Source organism: Melanostigma gelatinosum (assembly GCF_949748355.1).
Source record: "Melanostigma gelatinosum genome assembly, chromosome: 1".
NCBI classification, from domain to species: domain Eukaryota; kingdom Metazoa; phylum Chordata; class Actinopteri; order Perciformes; family Zoarcidae; genus Melanostigma; species Melanostigma gelatinosum.
Window position 1 is genome coordinate 17,218,053 of NC_136634.1, and position 18,885 is coordinate 17,236,937.

General features: G+C 42.1%; 2 pseudogenes across 2 annotated transcripts; both read left to right on the forward strand.

Annotated features, from left to right (window-relative positions):
• The first annotated feature begins 207 nt into the window (after positions 1-207).
• Positions 208-3,294, forward strand: LOC306784782 (nucleosome assembly protein 1-like 4; annotated as a pseudogene). Its single transcript has 7 exons — positions 208-361; positions 887-973; positions 1,537-1,683; positions 2,685-2,804; positions 2,934-2,966; positions 3,123-3,167; positions 3,259-3,294. The product of its transcript is annotated as a nucleosome assembly protein 1-like 4 (transcript).
• A 523-nt stretch (positions 3,295-3,817) lies between these two features.
• LOC306784828 (cytochrome b-c1 complex subunit Rieske, mitochondrial-like) lies at positions 3,818-5,627 on the forward strand (annotated as a pseudogene). Its single transcript has 2 exons — positions 3,818-3,917; positions 5,000-5,627. The product of its transcript is annotated as a cytochrome b-c1 complex subunit Rieske, mitochondrial-like (transcript).
• Positions 5,628-18,885: the final 13,258 nt, after the last annotated feature.

The window sequence follows — 18,885 nt, forward strand, 5'->3', positions numbered from 1 at the left end:
GGACGTCTAACTTTTTTTGAATGGCATGCGATCTACTCGCACTACCTCCGCGATCGACCGGTCGATCGCGATCGACGTATTGGGCACCCCTGATCTGGTGGTTCCCAACCACCTCGGTGGAGGACTCGCCACTTTACCGGATTAATGATTGTCAATTTCAATCATTGATGATATAATAATTTCTAAAATCATTCTCATGTTTCTCTTCTCTCGTAGCATGCTTCCCAAAGTAGTGAAGAGGCGAGTGCATGCCTTGAAAAGGCTACAGGTGCAGTGTGCCAACATAGAGGCCAAATTCTACGAGGCGGTCCACGAGTGAGAGCGACAGTACGCTGCCCTCTATCAGCCACTGTTTGACAAGGTACACTCACTTTTTATCTTTACTTCATTTGACTAACACCAGATGTCTCACATTTCCTTTGCTCATTTAATGTTCATGAAAACAGAGTAAAAGCTAGTGGAAAAAAGACAACTTACAATGTCTGTTATTTGTTAAGAGACCAAATATCTAATAATCACTTGAATTCCCTGCACTAGTGGGTGGTTAAGTGTGTCTCTCTGGTCTGATATGTCAGTGAGGATACATCCTTGGTGCTAAATTGAAAACTGCTGTAACGAGTAGTCGTCTGTACTTTTGTCAGTCAAGGCTATTTCCAGAGCTAGTGACAAGAACTCAGCCATTCCTAGTTGCACTGAAGACTGTCAGCTGTAATGCTGCTGCACCTGTCTGCGCGCGCACGTGTGTGTCGATCTGTGTGTGTATGCATGTATGTATGAATAATTCAGCCTTATCGAATGAATGCGTGTGTGTATATGCATTTCTTGCTAATATTCCCAAATGCCTCTCTAAAATGATTAACTTTGCTGTAATGAATGTGTGTCACAGAGAAGAGATTTTGTCACAGGAACAGTGGAACCCACAGATGAAGAGTGTGTGTGGCACAGTGACAGAGAGGAAGAGGAGGAGCTAGCTGTAAATACAGATTTGATTTTGTTTCTCTTAAAAGCCTGATCACTTTGACCAATCCTACTTCTTCTGGTTTTCCACACAGTTTCCCACTAAAGGAAAATGGTTTCCTTACAATCACACACAGGTCACTTAATCTCATCAATGTCACCAAAAGTCTCCTGAAATTGTCCAACAGGAAACAGGATTGTGGGAAATGTGGTTTTAATGAGAATCACTCGGGCTAACAAACTGTGATGGCTGAATTGTGAAAGACTTTGGTCTCAATGAGACTTCTACCAGCGTGTCTGCTGATCCTTAAAAAGTCCTAAAAGCTGTTGAATTCATTTATCTAAAAAGTGGCCTTAATCAGTGAAAACAATCTTTAAAATGCTCAGACATAGGAAGATGGAGTTTTTTCTCACATTGCAATTGAAAATTTCTAAAATAATTGCGACAATTCTTTTAGATAATTGACGAATGTCTCTTTCATTAGAGATCAGATCAGGATAGCGGAAACAACAACTCTGGTATTTTGTGTGCTGGTCACTGTTTTGTACATCTCTCTTTCTCTCTCTTCTAGCTGTCAGATAGACTGGCACAAGGGGAAGGATGTGACAGTGAAAACTATTAAGAAGAAGCAGAAGCATAAAGGTCGTGGCACTGTCCACACGGTTACCAAACAGGTCCCCAACGACTCTTTCTTCAACTTCTTTAACCCGGTCAAAGGTGAGAACACACAGAAATAGATGCACACAAAATGTACTGAATTTCTTTGGGCTCTAAATTTAACATTCAAAGCTTTTAGTCAAACTTAAACTCGTCTCTCATAGCGGTAACTCTCTAAATAAACTCCTTAAGCAAACCCCGAATCACTGAAACACACAGAGATAATTGCTTGACAGTCAACATGGCTGAGTTCATCTGCAGACGCTGTGGCAACAAGTTGGCGTGCATGTCATGTGGTTTTACCAACGGTCACTGAATTCAACAGCAGGTGGCGGCAGACTCCAAAACTGTGTCAGATTCAGCAGTTCCTCTGCTGCGTGTAGGCAGCCAGTATGCTGGCAGATGTTGGGTTGTGTCCAGGAAGTTGCACTCACTGGAACGTTTTACATCATATATGTGGTGTGTTCAAGGACCCAAATGCAGACTCGTTTTTCTTTGTTGTTTTTTTTACAGTTCTACAAAACTTGTTCTACAAAACATTTATTTCTCTCACTCAAAAACACGCACACAAAAAAACTCTTGAACAAGTTTTGTAGAACAAGTTTTGTAGAACAAGTTTTGTAGAACAAGTTTTGTAGAACTGGGGAAAAAAACTGGGAAAAAACTGGAAAAAACGAGTCTGCATTTGGGTCCTTGACACACCACATCATGAACCGGGGCAAATCCGCCCTTGAGCTTGCGTTGTCCTCCTCATTGCGCTGTCCCCTTAATCTCATAGTATCCCAGCCTTTCAGAACCAGTTGGTGATGATGGATTCTTTCACACTGTTCTGCGCTGTTCGGATCCACTGGCAGACTTCAGAAAAAGCTGATCTTCTCTGCTCATAGCTCTGAATAGCATTCACGGCTAACTGGCTTGGCCAGTTGCTGCTAGCACAATAATAATAATAATAATTATACATTTTATTTATATAGCGCTTTTAGCACCCCATTTTATGTCTTCTTCTGTTACCATAAATCCATGGGATTTGTAGCGGTGTTGAACAGGTCTTTATGTGTTCATGTTATAGGACGAGGACTCTGAGTTCACCCTAGCCACAGACTTTGAGATTGGGCATTTCTTCCGTGAGAGAATAGTTCCCAGAGCAGTGCTGTATTTCACCGGAGAGGCCCTGGAAGATGACGAGAGCGTGAGTGTTTTTCCTCTAACACGCCGACGTTGCTCTTGAGCACTGAAAAAGCCACAACATGGGATGTTTTGAGGACATATAAGCTAAACTGGTCATCACTGTTTAACCTCGTCTGTGTTCTTCATGCAGTTTGAAGAGGAGCTGGAGGAGGGAGACGAAGAGGTTAGTAAAGACACTGAGTTTGATCGGCTGTGCCAGACAGCTGGGCATCACTGTTTACACAGTATATAATAATCATAATAATAATAATAATAGCAGCAGTCCTGCTATATTTTTTGTTAACCAGGGGTTCCTTTAAATCTTGTCTTTGTGTCTCAGGAGCAAGATGATGATGATGATGATGAGGGAGACTTTTACACCAAGGTCAGTATGGATAATTTACTTTTTTAATAAAAGTGTTTTTGTTACTCTTGTTATTACTTTTGTGTCAGTGATAGTGGTGCTAATCATGTAGCTCCTTGAGCTGAGTGTTTATCCTAAACCCCCCTGAGAACACCGCACTGCTGGGCAGCAAGTATGCGGTCAGAGAAGGCTTGTGGGGGTTAGGGTAGATCACATGATCAATGACAGGAAGTGACACCATGTCCTTCGTCTCTGGAGTAAACGTTTGAAAAGTAGCAGAGGGAGAGGCCAACGATACAGCGTTTTGTGAGGGATCAATATAGCCACGCCCCCGAAAAATCCATTTTAAAGCCAACGGCGAGGAGACGGAGAGAACACAAACCGACGGTATTTCTGTCCGTTATATATTTAAATGTTATGATAGTCACGATGATAGTCACGTGCTCGCCCACTGACCAAAATTCTGACCCTTTGCTTTTTTATTAACAGCATTTACTTGTACTTTTACTTTCAATACATTCAATACATTTAATGTCAGAAAATTACTTTTGATACTTAAGTACAATAAATATCAGATACTTTAAGACTTTTACTCAAGTAGTGTTCTAATCGGTGACTTTTAGTTTTACTGGAGTCATTTTCCAGTAAGGTATCTTTACTTTTACTCAAGTATGGCTTTTGGGTACTTTATACACCACTGCCTGCAGGCAACAAAACAGACATTTAAAAGCCTGCGGTCCTCTGCTGCCAAGGACTTGGTGCCTTCTGCTGGTAAGGCCGACTTGTGGCTTTATAACGTTGCGGGCGGAGTTTGCGGTGGTACTGATGTGACGATGCAACGTAATAGACTGACTTCATACTGATGAATTAACATGTTCATTTTAACAGCGTGTACATTTTATGCTTCTCTATTTTATTACCGTTTATGTCTCCAGACTAACGCTAGTACTAATAACTTGCTCTGACCAGCTGTAAATAGCTGTGTTGTAACTGACATCTGTAACCTGACAGAAGGTCAATATGGTTAAAAAGTCTTAAGTGTATAAATATAGACCAAGGAGACTTAACAGCTCAGAAACACGAACGTTACTTTACACCAGTTACAGCGATGACATCGATCTTGACATGTGACCCTGTACTGTACTTGTGTTGAGCTTTCACACGCCAATACAGGTGAGAGGTCTTCTTGTGTTACATAATACGTATATTACTGGTTATTGTGCAGAAGAAAAAAACTCATCTACAGATAGTTATTATTATTCAGTTCGGGTTTTATTGCCTCCAATTTAACATTTTTTTCTATTAGTCGGTTAACCGACTGATAGAAACATTGTCACATGATCGACAGAAAGAAAGAAAAATGTCACTGTTCCAGCTCATCAGATGTGAATATGTGCTGGTTTTCAGTGATGGCAACCTGAATATCTCCAGGTTGGACTGAAATAAGCAATTGTTAGTATCAGCTATACTGACAGTATCATGATTTGTAGATCTAGACCTGATCAGATCTGATGTGCTGTATTGTACTTGGGGGAAGCAATCACGATTGATGAGACAATTTAAAAAAAAAAAGTCACTCTGGTTTCATTTCTATAACGACTAATGCTTAGGGACACACGATATTAATCAGTGTACATTTAATCCCAAATGTTTCTTTATAAATGTCCTTATCTTTCAAATCATGATCAATTCATCTAGTCATTATTATATCTACTAGTAATTGAGCCTAAAGTAGGAGGACACTGACAGGGAAGCATTACTTTAAATGTTTTTTGTAAGATACCAAATATTTTACAGTTTGCCCATTAACTGCTCGTGCCTTTTAAAAACTATATCTTGTGTTTCTTCTCCAGCTCCTGGGGGGATCCGCCTTGCCCACACAGATATCAAGATTCCTGACTTTACAGACTGCCGTCGCCCCGAGGTTACGGACCCCAACAAGTCCTCCCAGGAGAGCAGCGAGGCGAGAAGGTCCTTCTCTTACCTCGTCACTGGAGCGACCGCTGTGGTTGGTGTGTATGCCGCCAAGACGGTGGTCACCCAGTTTGTCTCCTCAATGAGCGCATCAGCAGATGTCCTGGCCTTATCGCAGATTGAGATCAAGCTCGCTGACATCCCTGAAGGCAAAAACATGACCTTCAAGTGGAGAGGAAAGCCCGTTTGTCCGTCACCGCACAGAGAAGGAAATCGCAGCAGAGGAGGGTGTGAATCTGGCGGAGCTCCGTGACCCCCAGCATGACAAGGACAGTGATTAACCCCCGCTGGGTCATCGTCCTCGGTGTGTGCACCCATCTGGGTTGTGTGCCCATCGCCAACGCCGGAGACTTCGGAGGCTACTACTGTCCGTGCCATGGCTCCCACTACGATGCTTCAGGAAGGATAAGAAAGGGACCTGCTCCTCTAAAGCTGGAGGTTCCCTTCTATGAGTTCACTGAGGACGTAGTCATAGTGGGATAAATACTGGAGCTCTGTCTCCGTTCCTCCCTGTAACATGTATCTTTTAGATGGCTCCGTGTGAGAGTGACATAAAATAAAACTATGATTGAGCTATTGACTTTTCCCTCGTAACAAAGTGTGTTTTTCTTTGATTGATCTGCATCACTTAGCTTGATGTCTTTTGATTCGCAGACATTTTATTTGTTTTAATCTCTATGGATTTCTTTCATTCCGCACAATTTTTTAGCATTTAGTATTTTCCAAACAGCATTATGTAACACAATGTATGAGGGCCGGGTGTGATCAGGTCCAATCCCTTTGCTGCCGCACCAATCCTGATATATTGTGTTGGAGCTGTGTGATGAAGTCAAAGGTGGGGCCTGTTTCATGGTTACCTAAAGTTGAGCTGGTAAAAGTGCTCATACACATGAACAAGAGGCCTGGGGAGCACAATGATGAGGATAAGATGACGGTACGATCAAGAAAAGCCACCGGCAATCTAAAAAAGTATCGACAAGTTGTGAACACATTCAGGAATGTGTCGGCCTGTTAATCAACTGGAAGGAACTATAGATCGAGATCAGGATGTTGTTGGTTTGTGACTCCAAAGAATGTGTAGATTGCTTTTTCTAAGGACCTTTTTATGAGTTTGTGTCAGACAAGATGACAATTGTATACCAGTAATGGCAGCAGCAAAGAGTGCAAACTGCCAAGTAAGATAAAGAACTATTGAGTCACACTCCAGTCACTGATGGATTTAATCCTGAGGAACAAAGTGTGCTATGTACAACTATGAACCAGTGAAATACACAAACCTTTTTATTGATGAAATCATTTAAATACAATATACTGTGCACAGATGCAGGTAAAACCATTGTCTTAAACTTACATTACCATCAAATCAATCATCAATATAATCATCAAAACTATTTCAAACTGTACAGTTGGCGCTCATTCAGTGAATAACTTTTTGAATTGAAATCAGTGGAGTTGAACCGCGGTTAATCATGTGTAACTTCAGAGGTGACTCGTGCTGAAAGCTTTTATCACAAACGGAAACTTTACTGCAACCAGAACAGCTAAAGGGGATCGTTTCCTGTGTGTGTTTTCATGTGGACCTTTAGACATCTGTTGCGCACAAATCTATTACATCAGACTGAGCAGCTGAAAGGTTTTTCTCCTGTGTGGGTTCTCATGTGGCTCTGTAAATGTGAACGATTGTTAAAAGATTTCTTACAGACTGAGCAGCTGAAAGGTTTTTCTCCTGTGTGGGTTCTCATGTGGCTCTGTAAAGTTGAATGCCGGTTAAAAGATTTCTTACAGACTGAGCAGCTGAACGGTTTTTCTCCTGTGTGGGTTCCCATGTGGCCCTGTAAAGTTGAACGCTGGTTAAAAGATTTCTTACAGACTGAGCAGCTGAAAGGTTTTTCTCCTGTGTGGGTTCTCATGTGTCTCTGTAAATGTGAACGATTGTTAAAAGATTTCTGACAGACTGAGCAGCTGAAAGGTTTTTCTCCTGTGTGGGTTCTCATGTGTATCTGTAAAGTTGAACGAACGTTAAAAGATTTCTTACAGACTGAGCAGCTGAAAGGTTTTTCTCCTGTGTGGGTTATCATGTGTCTCTTCAGATTTTGTCTCTTGCCAAATGTTTTCTCACACTCAGAGCATCTAAAACGTTTCTCACCAGCGCTACATCTTGAATCACTGACACGGACTTCATCAGGTCTCACATAGTTTAAACCTGACTGAGGTTCTCTGGTCTTCTTGCATTCACCACCCTCATCAGTGCCAGAAGAGTCTCCAGTCTTCTCATCAGTATCTGGTTCTGGATATCTATCTGGATCCAAGTTCCTGTCTGGTTCTGGTCCTCCACAGTCCTCTCCATCAGCTTCTGTTCCCATCTGTTCAGTTTGTCTTTGATGAAGCTGTGAGGACTGAGCTTCCTCTTCTTCATCTTCACTCTTCACAGGAGTGAATGAGAACTTGACATCAGCCTCCTCCAGACCTTGAAGCTGCTCTCCTTCCTGACTGATGCCGAGTTCCTCCTGTTCTTCTTTAATATGTGGGGGCTCTGGGTCCTCCTGTTCTTCTTTAATGTGTGAGGGCTCTGGGTCCTCCTGGTCCAGACTGGAGCTCCACTCCTGCTGCTCAGAGGGAACCTCTTCTTTAACCAACAACAGCTGCTGGACGTCTGCAGGAAAACAGTAAACACACACACACAGAGGTGTTACAAAGACATTCTAGAATTGAGGAGACATACACTTCCAGAGTATCACTAGAACCAGATAATACAATAATGTAATCAACTTATGTGCACATGAACATATGAACCATTTTAAGCTGCCAAATCCATGTGGTGTTATCAAAGAAAACACACTTGTACTTTAAGTTGAAATATTTCCTGTCATCTAGAACCTGAGAGAACAAATCAGCATACATGCAAACTCATAAGAGGTGAAAGATCTATGGTTTCACAAAACACAAGAATTGATTAAGTATCCCGAGCAACAGACAAAGTCAGGGCTCCGTATATGCATCTCTCCTCTCAGTGTTTTGTGAGCCCTGTATCTTTACACTTTATTTGAACTTGTCCAGCACAAGGACGCATCATCTTCTCCCACACACAAGCCAGGGTTGGGCCACATTGTGTGTGGGAGTCCTGGAGTCTCAGGGATGGGGAAGGTGCTGTTCCTGCAGGTTGCTACACAACATCCCACGACTAACCCGATTCAACTAGTTATAAGTTATAAGAGCACACACACGTAATACTGTTATGTTCTAAATTTCTTAAACAAAAGGTAAAGGAAAAAGCCCCCCTCCTTGTTCCAGAGCAGAAGAAGCATGCAGAGGAGAAGAGGCCCTGCTCTCCTTCTTCCATCATTAAGCAGGATGAATCAGATGGTTGAAGTTTAAATCAAAAGGAATTTAATTTCCTAATTTAGGAAGCTGTACTGCTCTCTCTTCAAGTCTGTTTAGACCTCCACCTTAATCCAGGCCCAGCTCCACTCATATCCCAGCGTCAAGCTGCGCTACACACACACACACACGCACGCACACGCACACGCACACACGAAGCTCTTTGACATCATCTCATCAGTATCTGGGCCTCATGTTTCAAGTTATTATCTCCACGAAATCGCCTCATTCTACTTTGAGTTTAAAAAAAGTGAATTAAATTGAATGTTAATGAGTGACCGCGTGGACTGAACCAGAACACGGAGGAGGCTTCATGTTTCGTCACGTTACGCTTTTTCCTCCTAAATCTTGATAATGATGAGCGTTATCCGTTGACAAAGTTCCGCATGCAGTGGACGTTAACGTAACACAGCAAGTCTGAACGGTAACGGAACTTCAACGGAGGGAAATAAAGACTGTGTAGACATTTTAACGCTGATTGGCCAAGACTCGACACGTCTCATCAAATATGTTTTATTGCGAAGATCACGACATCACATTTTCTCCTCGTCTCACTCCAATCTGAGAAACGCTGGCTGGCCAGTTGACCCCCCCCCCCCCAAAAAAATAAAAACTCTACGGATCTAGACTACTGACGTGGATGATATATTTTGATTCAAAACGGCTTATTTCGCAGAAAAGCGACACGTTTGCAGGTATTAAATCAGGAGAAGACGAAAACGACGACTTGCAACAGAGTCTCACTCCAAACTACATTAGAAGTTATCAGCCGGAGCATGAACAGTGTTTGAGAACCGAGAAGAAATAAAGTGAACTCACGTGCTCTTTGTATCCGGACTTCCGGGTTGAAAACAGCGTCCAGAAGTTCCCGTTGTCGCTTATTCTCCTCTTTTGAACGAGCGAGTTCCTCCTCGTACTCTGCTATCGTTCTTTCAAACAGACTAACTATCTCTTCACCAGCCGCAGTTAGTCGCTGGTTGAGTAAAGATCTCAGCATTTCTAGTTTAGACATTTTCACTAAAACACAGAAAGCTTTCCTCCAGACGAACTCCGTTAAAAACACGGTTTACTCTCATTAAGCTCTGACTAGCGCTGTGTTGGTCACTTCCGTCCCAGTCCGTCTGTTTCCAGGTAGCATGCTAAGCTAACTTCAATAGCTTTATAGGCTGCCAGGAGATGAGTCCTCTTCTTCTTCCTCTCCTCTTTCTTCTTCTTCTTCGTCCTTCTTCTTCCGTCTCCTTCTTCTTCTTTCAGTTTAATGGCGGACTACAAACCAATGTTTAAGGCGCCACCTACTGGACCGGAGTGTGTAACATCATGACTTTATGATAGTTATCATTTAAACACAATGTTATTTATAAATAAAATGAAAAAATTAGAAATAAACTTCATATTGAAGTTATATTCTGGATATTAAACCCGTTCCATTCACATATTAAATAAAGCCCTTTTAAACTGAACTTGTTTGTCCCCTGTCTCTAACAGTCCTTTGATGCTCCACTCCCTTCCTGTATCTACCACTCTGTTCTTCAGTCTCTCTTTCCACCCTGAACTTCTTCCACTCTATCAGCACATGTTCAACAGTTTCTTTACAGTTGCATATCTCACATTTATCCCACTCTGTCTTTTTCATGATGTGTATAACGTGTCATTGAGTCCTGTATGTCCGAACCTTAATCTGAAAGTAACATCTTCTTTTCTACTTTTACTTCCATCACTTCTCACTCTGACTGATGTCTGAATTTTGTTGTAATTTCTACCCTTATTGTCATTATTCCAAATTTCCTGCCAAGATGTCCCATCCAAAGCTTTTACCAGAGAATGTCGAGTACTCCCAACCATTGCACAGGACAGTCGATGCTATATTTCCGTTAAGTCCACCCTGAATACTAATCCAGTGTGATAGTGTTAACTCAGTTCTCCTCACATGTAATGGCAGTTCCCTGGATTTCACCAGCAATGCATTAGTGGGTGTGGTTTTGACTCGGGAGATGAGTCAGAGGAGAACCATCCAGAAAAAAAGGTGAACAGATAAAAGTCCATTCAGACAGGTTCTACGAGGAACATCCGGTTTTGCTGCAACTTGGTGGGTAACAAAAGCCCTTAAACTAATAAAATAGTGCATCATTACTCCATCTTCAGTTACCTTCCATCTGGTCCATATGGAACAGTTGTGGGTCATGGAACGAGACGACTCAAGTGATTGTTTTCCAACATTTATTTGTTGAAGACAAAATATCACCAATGAAATGCCTTCTGATCGTTTTCTGCCCCTCTGCTCCCTCAGCAACGTGTGATTTAATTCCTTTTCTTCAAATACACACTGACCAATCAGAGCTCGGTACGTGGACCGTTAATGAATATTACATAATCACACAGTTTAAACACAAATGCAAAAAAAAGACAGCTGGCAATAAATCTCAGACTGCATGTGTGAAATAGTAAATGAACTGATTCATGACATCACTGCTTCATTTAGAGCAGGATAGATCTGAAACATCTTGAGATCATCTGGTGGTTCCCAACCACCTCGGTGGAGGACTCGCCACTTTACCGGATTAATGATTGTCAATTTCAATAATTGATAGAATAATTTCTAAAATCATTCTCATGTTTCTCTTCTCTCGTAGCATGCTTCCCAAAGTAGTGAAGAGGCGAGTGCATGCCTTGAAAAGGCTACAGGTGCAGTGTGCCAACATAGAGGCCAAATTCTACGAGGCGGTCCACGAGTGAGAGCGACAGTACGCGGCCCTCTATCAGCCACTGTTTGACAAGGTACACTCACTTTTTATCTTTACTTCATTTGACTAACACCAGATGTCTCACATTTCCTTTGCTAATTTAATGTTCATGAAAACAGAGTAAAAGCTAGTGGAAAAAAGACAACTTACAATATCTGTTATTTGTTAAGAGACCAAATATCTAATAATCACTTGAATTCCCTGCACTAGTGGGTGGTTAAGTGTGTCTCTCTGGTCTGATATATCAGTGAGGATGCATCCGTGGTGCTAAATTGAAAACTGCTATAACGAGTAGTCGTCTGTACTTTTGTCAGTCAAGGCTATTTCCAGAGCTAGTGACAAGAACTCAGCCATTCCTAGTTGCACTGAAGACTGTCAGCTATAATGCTGCTGCACCTGTCTGCACACGCACGTGTGTGTCGATCTGTGTGTGTATGCATGTATGTATGAATAATTCAGCCTTATCGAATGAATGCGAGTGTGTATATGCATTTCATGCTAATATTCCCAAATGCCTCTCTAAAATGATTAACTTTGCTGTAATGAATGTGTGTCACAGAGAAGAGATTTTGTCACAGGAACAGTGGAACCCACAGATGAAGAGTGTGTGTGGCACAGTGACAGAGAGGAAGAGGAGGAGCTAGCTGTAAGTACAGATTTGATTTTGTTTCTCTTAAAAGCCTGATCACTTTGACCAATCCTACTTCTTCTGGTTTTCCACACAGTTTCCCACTAAAGGAAAATGGTTTCCATACAATCACACACAGGTCACTTAATCTCATCAATGTCACCAAAAGTCTCCTGAAATTGTCCAACAGGAAACAGGATTGTGGGAAATGTGGTTTTAATGAGAATCACTCGGGCTAACAAACTGTGATGGCTGAATTGTGAAAGACTTTGGTCTCAATGAGACTTCTACCAGCGTGTCTGCTGATCCTTAAAAAGTCCTAAAAGCTATTGAATTCATTCATCTAAAAAGTGGCCTTAATCGGTGAAAACAATCTTTAAAATGCTCAGACATAGGAAGATGGAGTTTTTTCTCACATTGCAATTGAAAATTTCTAAAATAATTGCGACAATTCTTTTAGATAATTATTTTCTCTAGCTTGGAGAGTTGAGGAGCTTTTGTTGTTAAACAGTCAGACTGACTCAAACTTTGAGGCAAAATGGCAAGAGCACGAATAAGACAACAGTCTAACTACCTAAATATGTTCTTAAAATATCTGATGAGCGATTAAGAACATCTGTACGCGTTGAGTTTATATATCGTGCAAGCTCAAGAGTTGGCATCTCAAAGAGCTTCAAACTAATAAATAAATGTCAACAAATCAGTTTTGTAAATGCATTTACAGCAGCGGATGGAATACCAAGGTTTGGCTAAAAAAAGAGCCTTTGTATTGTTACATTTTAGAATAATTTGGCCTGATTTTAGTTTACAGGAGTGAATGAGAACTTGACATCAGCCTCCTCCAGAAATTGAAGCTGCTCTCCTTCCTGACTGATGCAGAGTTCCTCCTGTTCTTCTTTAATGTGTGAGGGCTCTGGGTCCTCCTGTTCTTCTTTAATATGTGGGGGCTCTGGGTCCTCCTGGTCCAGACTGGAGCTCCACTCCTGCTGCTCAGAGGGAGGGAACCTCTTCTTTAACCGTCTGCAGGAAAACAGTAAACAGACAGAGGTGTTACAAAGACATTCTAGAATTGAGCAAATAGTATCAATAGAACCAGATAATACAATAATGTAATCAACTTATGTGCACATGAACATATGAACCATTTTAAGCTGCCAAATCCATGTGGTGTTATCAAAGAGAACACACTTGTACTTTAAGTTGAAATATTTCCTGTCATCTAGAACCTGAGAGAACAAATCAGCATACATGCAAACTCATAAGAGGTGAAAGATCTATGGTTTCACAAAACACAAGAATTGATCAAGTATCCCGAGCAACAGACAAAGTCAGGGCTCCGTATACGCATCTCTCCTCTCAGTGTTTTGTGAGCCCTGTATCTTTACACTTTATTTGAACTTGTCCAGCACAAGGACGCATCATCTTCTCCCACACACAAGCCAGGGTTGGGCCACATTGTGTGTGGGAGTCCTGGAGTCTCAGGGATGGGGAAGGTGCTGTTCCTGCAGGTTGCTACGCAACATCCCACAGACTAACCCGATTCAACTAGTTATAAGTTTTAAGCTACCACCTGCGTGTCAGAGCTCCCTCTTTGTACGGGGAGCGCCTCACCCGGAGATTCAAACCTTTGCTCTATGACACACGCAACACTAAATGAGCACACACACACACACAATACTGTTATGTTCAAAATTTCCCAAACAAAAGGTAAAGGAAACAGCCCCCCTCCTTGTTCCAGAGGAGACGAAGCATGCAGAGGAGTAGAGGCAGACCCCCCCCCCCCCTGCTCTCTTTCTTCCATCATTAAGCAGGGCGAATCAGCTGGTTGAAGTTTAAATCAAAAGGAATTTAATATACGAACAAATGCAAATGCAGTTACAAACTGAATTACACCATCAATAGTAATATTTCATGAAATAGAGGCCCCATCCGAACCACATGACAGACTGGTGTTTCCGCCTCATGGTCCAGATGAGGTCTGATTTTCTCCGGGGATTCAGTTTCTTTGTCTCTCCAAAGTCTCTGAAATGTCTCATATTACACATTCCTCAGCCCATCGATCAGCTCAGTGATTGGCTGAACCCGTCGGACTTCAGTCGGCCACTTCCTTGACCAATTCAACCCCCTTCTTGAAGGCTGTGCTCAGAAACTCCAGCAATATCCCTCTCTCTGACTTTATGGTGGCGTCATAAATTCTCTGGTGTCTCTCACAGTGCACAACAAATTCAGTAACTCTCCCTTTAGTTTAAACCTTCTACAAGTAAACATATTGTGACACATAATATCCATCGCTAGGAGCGCTTTAAAACAAATTCCTCACAATACTTACACGTTTAATGCATGTAAATACCGTTAGCATATTTCTACAGTAGCGAGAACCATCGCCTATGCAAAATAAAGTGATTAATTTTCATTTAACCCAGTTACTGTATGGCTCAATATTAACTTCCACTGTTACTGTAAAGCAGTTAGAATTGTGGCCCATCTTCTATTTACAATTAATATGCATTCAATCCGGTTCAATTATTGAAATCATGAAGGTTCAGGCTCCTTAACGCTCTCTCATTACTTCAGGGCCTTTGGGAGCAACTGCACGTGGGACTGTTGGGACCGGAAGTTCACTTGCTGTGGTCATTACAGTGAACAGAGTCTGGCAGTGTGATGAGAGCACGTGAGCCCTTGTTGCTGTACGTCATCTCATTGGAGCAGAGGCTGCAGTTAGCATACCCTGCCTTATCAATGTATTCAAAATACTGTGACAGCAGGAAGCTGTACTGCTCTCTCTTCACGTCTGTTTAGACCTCCACCTTTATCCAGGCCCAGCTCCACTCACATCTCAGCCCTGCGTCAAGCTGCGCTACACACAACATCCTCTTCCTGAAGCTCTTTGACCTCATCATCTCATCAGTATCTGGGCCTCATGTTTCAAGTTATTATCACCACGCAATCGCCTCATTCTACTTTGAGTTAAAAAAAAAAAGTGAATTAAATTGAATGTTAATGAGTGACCGCGTGGACTGAACCAGAACACGGAGGGGGCCGTTAACGTAACACAGCAAGTCTGAACGGTAACGGAACTTCAACGGAGGGAAATGAAGACGGTGTAGACATCTTAACGCTGATTGGCCAAGACTCGACACGTCGCATCAAATATGTTTTATTGCGAAGATCACGACATCACATTTTCTCCTCGTCTCACTCCAATCTGAGAAACGCTGGCTGGCTGGCCAGTAGACCCCCCCCCCCCCCCCCCGAAAAAATAAAAACTGTACGGATCTAGACGACTCACGTGGATGATATATTTTGATTCAAAACGGCTTATTTCGCAGAAAAGCGACACGTTTGCAGGTATTAAATCAGGAGAAGACGAAAACGACGAATTGCAACAGAGTCTCACTCCAAACTACATTAGAAGTTATCGGCCGGAGCATGAACAGTGTTTGAGAACCGAGAAGAAATAAAGTGAACTCACGTGCTCTTTGTATCCGGACTTCCGGGTTGAGAACAGCGTCCAGAAGTTCCCGTTGTCGCTTATTCTCCTCTTTTGAACGAGCGAGTTCCTCCTCGTATTCTGCGATCGTTCTTTCAAACAGACGAAATATCTCTTCATCAGCCGCAGTTAGTCGCTGGTTGAGTAAAGATCTCAGCATTTCTAGTTTAGACATTTTCACTAAAACACAGAAAGCTTTCCTCCAGACGAACTCCGTTAAAAACACCGTTTACTCTCATTAAGCTCTGACTAGCGCTGTGTTGGTCACTTCCGTCCCCGTCCGTCTGTTTCCAGGTAGCATGCTAAGCTAACTTCAATAGCTTTATAGGCTGCCAGGAGATGAGTCCTCTCCTTTTTCCTCTCCTTTTTCTTCTTCTTCTTCCGTCTCCTTCTTCTCCTTCTTCTTCTTCTTCTTCTTCTCTCAGTTAAATGGCGGAGTACAAACCAATGTTTAAGGCGCCACCTACTGGACCGGAGTGTGTAACAGCATGACTTGATGACAGTTATCATTTAAGCACAATGTTATTTATAAATAAAATGAAAAAATGAGAAATAAACTTCATATAGAAGTTATATTCTGGATTTTGAATCCGTTCCATTCGTATATTAAATAAAGCCCTTTTAAACTGAACTTGTTTGTCCCCTTGTGACGAAGGACGACCTCAGACGGGTTTCGGAGAAGCAGCGGAGCAGGAACCGCACTACGCCCGTTGCGGAAGAGGACGGCAGTCAGCTGCTCGCGGACTAATATTAACGGCGTGAAGGAAGTGAAAAGGCTTGAACGAGCTAGGCGGCGCGAAATGACGGCCGTGTCTGTAAATAGATTAGTTTAAGTTGCTGTTCGGAGTTTGACTCTCAAGACTGTGTGCGTGCAAACAACCAGTAAGTAGAGGTAAAGTTTGGTGTTAGGTAGTGATGGCGAGATGAAGCCTCATGAGGCATCGCAACACTTCAGCCAATTGGTTCGAGAAAGGGTTCATTACTCGAAGCTTCATGTGCACACGATACCACCTACTGGCCAAGTGTATAATCACAGGCAGCTGTATCTGAACCACATAATGTGATGCATTGAATTTTTGTGTCGGTTATGGCTGTTGGGAATGACTATGAATTACAAAAATGTATGACCAAATAATTTCTGTACATAAATTATCACACATGTGCATAATAAAATATTTTTTGAATGTATTCTGTGTGTAAATTTTCCCAAAATGGGAGTATCATATGATATGGCAGGTTGTGTAATAATGTTATTATGTCACTTTAGGAAAATGGCATGGGCTTAAGCAGGCAGAGGACAGTGAAAGTGCTTGTGGAACTAGGAAGAGGGGACTGAATATGCTTGTGAAACCTGGACAGTGATGTACAGGACAGGGGACATTTTATTAATTTTTATTCAGAAATAACAGTTTCTCAATTTCATGCATGCACCCATACATACCTGCCTTGTAGGGATAACATAATTAGGATCCAGTTTGGACACAAACGCCCTGAATCCAACATCATCCACAATACTGAAGGGCTGTGTGTCCTTCACTATCATGGAGACGAGGGCTTCATCCAGCTCTTGTCTTCTGGTGGCTGGTTAAAAGAGAATAAATACAGTGTCTGTTACCTGTCTTTATTTGCACAATAAACAAAAGTGAACAGGGAAAAATTGTGATGGTGCATTTGTAATATTGTAATGACTTACAATGGCTGGGTGAAGCTCCAGTTTCCTCCTTATTCTCATGCAAGGCACGGTAATGCCTTAGCATCGATGAGGTGTTGTTATTGTACCCAAACTCCTTGGAGCACAATAAACACCTCACCTTTGAATAAAATAAGAAACTGTGAAAAATACAGTTCTTGATAAGCAAACCTAATGTGTCTGAAATATAGTTAGATTTAGCTTACCTTATTAGGAGTTATCAAATCAAAGTGTTCCCACACAGGGGAAATCCTCCTCTTCCTAGCTGGCTCCATCTTATCACCTATCCTTCTCTCCTCACTCTCCAAACTATCTCTCTCTCTAAACTCTCCAAACTATATAAACGCTATCCAAACGATCCAAACTCTCAACTGACCGCAACTCTCCACCAACAACCCACATTTTGAATGGAGCCTGAGGGGTTTATATTGCTGTCAAACCTCCCGGCAAAATCTGAACCACTTCCCGAAGCAGTCACGTGGTACAGCCGGGCAGCGAGGCTTCGGACGTCATCATTTTTGGCTCCTCCCCTAAATGAAGCAAGCCTCGATACGCGCTTCGAGGAAACGCCCCCTCCATTACTCGACACACGCTTCGAAGCGTCGGCACATCTCGTAACATCACTAGTGTTAGGCTAATGTAGTTATAAGTGTTATATTGTGTAATTTGCACGGCAAGCTATTCTGATAGTTAGTAGCTCGTTCCTTGTTTGCTAATTGGTGGCTGTAGGAGTCCCGGACCTGTTTATCACTGCCTGTATTCTGTCCTTGTATGTCCTAATTAGAAACCAATGTTGTATAGAGGTATTTACTAATTATTATTTCATGTACGTCTGTTTCAGAACCACACACAATTGCTTGTTTGACTATTGTCAGTAAACCTCTCAAAAGGAACATCTTGTCTGGAGTGCATTCTGATCGATGCCCCCTGGTGGCCACAACGTTTAATGAACCACAGTAACAATATACAGTCCTTTCCCAGTCAATACACCCCTGTCTCTAACAGTCCTTTGATGCTCCACTCCCTTCCTGTATCTACCACTCTGTTCTTCAGTCTCTCTTTCCACCCTGAACTTCTTCCACTCTATCAGCACATGTTCAACAGTTTCTTTATAGTTGCATATCTCACATTTATCCCACTCTGTCTTTTCATGATGTGTATAACGTGTCATTGAGTCCTGTATGTCCGAACCTTAATCTGAAAGTAACATCTTCTTTTCTACTTTTACTTCCATCACTTCTCACTCTGACTGATGTCTGAATTTTGTTGTAATTTCTACCCTTATTGTCATTATTCCAAATTTCCTGCCAAGATGTCCCATCCAAAGCTTTTACCAGAGAATGTCGAGTACTCCCAACCATTGCACAGGACAGTCGATGCTATATTTCCGTTAAGTCCACCCTGAATACTAATCCAGTGTGATAGTGTTAACTCAGTTCTCCTCACATGTAATGGCAGTTCCCTGGATTTCACCAGCAATGCATTAGTGGGTGTGGTTTTGACTCGGGAGATGAGTCAGAGGAGAACCATCCAGAAAAAGAGGTGAACAGATAAAAGTCCATTCAGACAGGTTCTACGAGGAACATCCGGTTTCGCTGCAACTTGGTGGGTAACAAAAGCCCTTAAACTAATAAAATAGTGTATCATTACTCCATCTTCAGTTACCTTCCATCTGGTCCATATGGAACAGTTGTGGGTCATGGAACGAGACAACTCAAGTGATTGTTTTCCAACATTTATTTATTGAAGACAAAATATCACCAATGAAATGCCTTCTGGTCGTTTTCTGCCCCTCTGCTCCCTCAGCAACGTGTGATTTAATTCCTTTTCTTCAAATA